Source organism: Nannospalax galili, unplaced genomic scaffold (assembly GCF_000622305.1).
Source record: "Nannospalax galili isolate Female #2095 unplaced genomic scaffold, S.galili_v1.0 scaffold380, whole genome shotgun sequence".
NCBI classification, from domain to species: domain Eukaryota; kingdom Metazoa; phylum Chordata; class Mammalia; order Rodentia; family Spalacidae; genus Nannospalax; species Nannospalax galili.
In genome coordinates, this window is record NW_008348568.1 from 94,034 (window position 1) to 98,338 (window position 4,305).

General features: G+C 42.8%; 1 protein-coding gene across 1 annotated transcript in view; it reads left to right on the forward strand.

The window, feature by feature from the left end:
- Positions 1–502: 502 nt before the first annotated feature.
- Positions 503–4,305, forward strand: part of Fer1l6 (fer-1 like family member 6) — a 152,796-nt gene continuing 148,993 nt past the window's right edge. The window contains exon 1 of the mRNA XM_017801201.2: positions 503–558. The gene's annotated coding sequence lies outside the window, so the exon portion shown is untranslated. The remainder of the gene's footprint in view (positions 559–4,305) is intronic.

Sequence of the window (4,305 nt, forward strand, 5' to 3'; positions counted from 1 at the left end):
GGTGAACTTGATTAAATATCCAAGTCTGATAGCTGGATGGCAGCTGGACACAAAGCTCTGTCATGGTCTGGAGCTAGGTTCTTTTTTGGTTTGCTTGTTTGTTTGTTCGGTGCTGGGGGTGGAACTCAGGGCCTCACACATGCTAGGCAAGCATCCCACCACTGATCTACATCCCCAGCCATCTTTTGAGTCTTGATCTACCTGTGGTTTTCTGACTTGGCATAAAATGCACAGACAGCCCCTCCTCCTGGGATCTGCTCTAGGTTTCTGTATTTGCTGATCAGATCCTTGGACTCTGCAGCCAAGCCAAGCACAGCAATTCCAAACAGAGATAGGGTGCTGCCAGGCAGGCAGGTACACACAGAGAGCACTTCTGGGGAAGTGACCCACCCAAAGGGAGGGGGAAGCTAGTGCCTCAGACCCGGGTCACTGGTTCCCAAGAAGAGCTTTTCTACTTCCAGGACAGGTGCCAGGAGCTCTCTCCTCAGGGCATATCTCCTGGTCCAGGGAGCCAGTGAGCGTGGGCTTCTGTGCCTACCCAGGAGTTTGGAGGTCAAGGTGAGTGCAGAAAGTTCTGCTCTTCACCAAGCTCTGCCCTTCTCCTTGGGCACAGCCTGAACTGCTGCAGGTCCTCAGAGATGCTGTTCTTCTGCTTGTCCTCAGAGATCCCGGTCATCGAGGGTGAGGTTGAGTGTGTGTGTCAGATGGCTGTGTGACAATAGGCAAATTTCTTAACCTCTCTGAGCTGTGGCCCTCTGAGTTTGGTGAGGTTTGCATGATATCTAACTCATAGTGAGTGCTTGAAAAAATGATGGCTCCGATTCATATTTGGGAGGGAAGTAGGAGCAGAGGTCAGATGGGATGGGGCTGCTTGCTCTGCTACTGTGATAGTGGGATTTGAAGGCAGATGCCTGGCCTTTTGCTTTTAAAAATATTTATATTTTCTGTGTGACAGCATTTCATTATGTAGCCCAGGCTGGTCTTAAACTTATCCCCCCGCCTCAGCTTCCCAAGTGCTGGAATGATGGGCTGGTATCACCATACATGATTTTTTAAAGATTCCTAGTCTTTTATAAATCAATTTCCTCATCAGAAAGAGAGACTGAACACCTGGCTATTGAGAAGATTAAGTGATATGCTCAATTCAATAGTGTCTACTGCAACTGTCTCAGAGTAGTTTGGACAATGAGAATAAAATAAATTGATATATTTAGCATAGTATGCATTGCAAAATAAAGAACTGTATGCTGGCTCAATCTCAGAATGGTCCAGAAGGAGAATCATTCAGCCAGAAACAAGAAAGTGCAGTTCCATTTCCAGCTCAAACAATTTGTAGCTGGGTCACTCTGAACTTGGACACATCATTCGGCTTCTCTGAGCCTCGGTTTTCTTGACAAGAAATAAGAATAATAGTATCTATAATAATAATAATAATAGTTTCTTTTATGTGCCATGACCTGTTCTGAGTGTTTTATACATATAAACTCACTTTATTTTCAGAATTCTGAGAGGTGGGTGCTATTTGGTATCCATGACAAAATGAAGACACAGAGAGGTTATGCCATTTGCTCCAGGTCACACAGACCATAAGTAGAGGTCAAAGTTAGACCAAGGCCTGACTCTTACCCAATATGCTGTGGAATTCTACCAGCCTCCCTCTCTCCCAGGGTTCAACACATTGCTTCGTGCTCAGAGGAGGATGGATATCATAGGAATAGGATGTGCAGTCTCTGATAATTGTACTCAGGGTCTTGGTCCCATCCTTGTCCTTGGTTTGCTTATGTGGCATGCACCTCTTTGTAGTTGGGATTTTAAGTAGGTGTAGAAAGCTATGCATTGCATTTGTGTATGAGTGCAGTATTCCTGGTCTCCTTCCTGATTTCACCCCCTTAATACTTTGGGGGACAGTGAAACATTCCTCATTGTACCATTTTGGAGTTTAAGGTCATTATCAACAACAAGTTTTTTTCTGAGCCTCCTGGGCTCAAGGCTGGGACTCCACAGGACTTTAGACTTTCCTCTTTGAAGTGTTTTTAAGATGAGCCTGGAAGGGACAGGACTAGGATTATCTATGACTTTGGGATTTGGTACATTTGACCCTGAACTAAGGTTTAAAGTCCAAGCACAGTTATTCCTGAAGAAGCAAGCAGGCCGGTGAGAAGCTCCTCCCTTCAAAGAGGCACAAACCACAGCATCTGTTCAAGTAAATTGAAAGATTCTGAGCAGAACCCTTGAGAACTACTTGTCTATATGGGAAGTGGGGTTGGGGAGGAGATATCACAGTCTCCTGTTGTTCCAGGGACGCTGAGAATCTCATAGAAGTCTCACTCAGGATAAGTGGGCCTATATATCCTCTGCAAGCCTGCAGAGCGCTGTCTGGTGGCACAGTGGGTGGATGAGCCCTTTGGCTTTGTTTCTTTCCTCAAAGGCCATCAGTGGAAGTTGGAGTGCCAAATTTCTGGGTGGATTTTGTTTTCTTTGAGTCATTTCTGGGGTATGGATGACTGGCTGCTGTTTGTGAGTAATTGCATTGCACTGGGTCTGTTTGAAGGATTTAGAGTGCCTCACTTGACTGTACTAATTAAAGTTTTACACTTGGATCTAATCAGCTTGAGTGAAGTGAACTTTCCCTCCTCTTGGTTGCAAAAGTGATTAAGGAGCTCAAATATGCAAAGGAAGTCAGGTTGTATTTGATGCACCATAACATTCATCTTCAACATTGAACTTGAATAACGTTGTGCTTTGAGCAAATGTGAATCTTTAAAAAATTCTTCTCTTGTAATTATGGAGAGAGGTAACTTGACTCTTAGTTTTAGCTCCTTAGAGCATTATATGTAAGGAACTGGGGTTCCAAAGCAAAGCTCTGTTGAAGAAATACGTTGGTTTTTGAGTGAATGGGGCAAAGCAGAGCTCCTGGCCTGGGTTTGGAGTGGAAGCGTGTGACAGCTGTATTTGCTGAGGTATTAGCATCCTGGCAGGTAAACCCAGGGTGTATAGCTATCTAGCCATGTGAGCTCCTTCAATAAACAGGTTTATGCCCTTGGACAGGCTCCTCCTCTTCTACCATTGTTTAGTGACTAGGTGGGTCTTGGTTGGTGGTTTTTCAAACATAAAATCTTAAATTTACTCATACAATATTCAAAGTTTTAAATATATAAAATAGGTTAAAATGGTGGAGGCCGGGGGAGGCTAGAGAAATGGCTCAGTGGTTAGGAGTATGGACTGTTCTTATAGAGGATCTGAGTTTGGTTCTGCATTGGGCGACTCGTAATCACCTGTAGCTCTGGCTCCAGGAATCTGATACTCTTTTCAGGCCTCCTTGGCAACTGCATTCACACATGCACGTATCCCCACACAGACACACGTGCATACAAATATTTAGAAATTAAAAATGATTTTTTTTTGTTTTTTTTTTTGGTCTTTTTGAGACAGGGTCTCCCTGTAGCCCCAGCTGTCCTGGAACTCACTATGTAGACCAGGCTGGCCTTGAACTCAGAGATATGCCTGCCTCTGCCATATTAAAAAAATGAATATTTTAAAATGATAAAATGCATGCTTTCAGATTGAAGGAGGAGGAGGAAGAGGATGGCCAGATCAAGCTACCTGGCCACCTGCTTGGTGTCCGTTTCCCCTTCCCAGCCTTTAACTTCTGGGTAGACATGTCAGCTTCAGACTATCTGGAATTTGACTTCTAATTTCTACTTTAGCTCAACCTCTTTAGTCATTCTCCAAAAGATATATGTAGGAATTTCTTTTATGTAATCTCTTCTTGGTCAGTCACATAGTTCTTTTATTGTTAATTCTGAGCTGTTCTTTTGTTAGAAGAAGAGTAAAAAGGGTCATGACCTACCCCTTGTATATTTGGGGGTTATTGGTGGTCACTCATTCATCATGTGGAAAGGATATCAGTTCTTTTTCATTGAAGTCCATGATACAATGGCTGACTGTCCCCTGAGAGAATCTTAGATAATTGATTAAATGAACACCTCTTCAATCCTGTCTTAGTCTTTGGCTGTCATAGCAAAATATCTGAAATCAAGTAACTTTGGTCTACTTGTGTGTTTTTCTGGGTCTTGTTTATGTCACCTAATATAATCATCTCCCAGTCCATCCATTTTTATACAAATGTAATGATTTCATTCGTTTTAAATGACTTTAATTTTTTGAGAATCTCACATGAGTATAACACATTTTGATCATATCCACCCCTCCCCTTCCAACTCCTCCCATGCCTACCCAGCAACTTCCTTTCAAATTCATGACCTTTTCTTTTAATATATATAATATATATAATGACATTTTCTT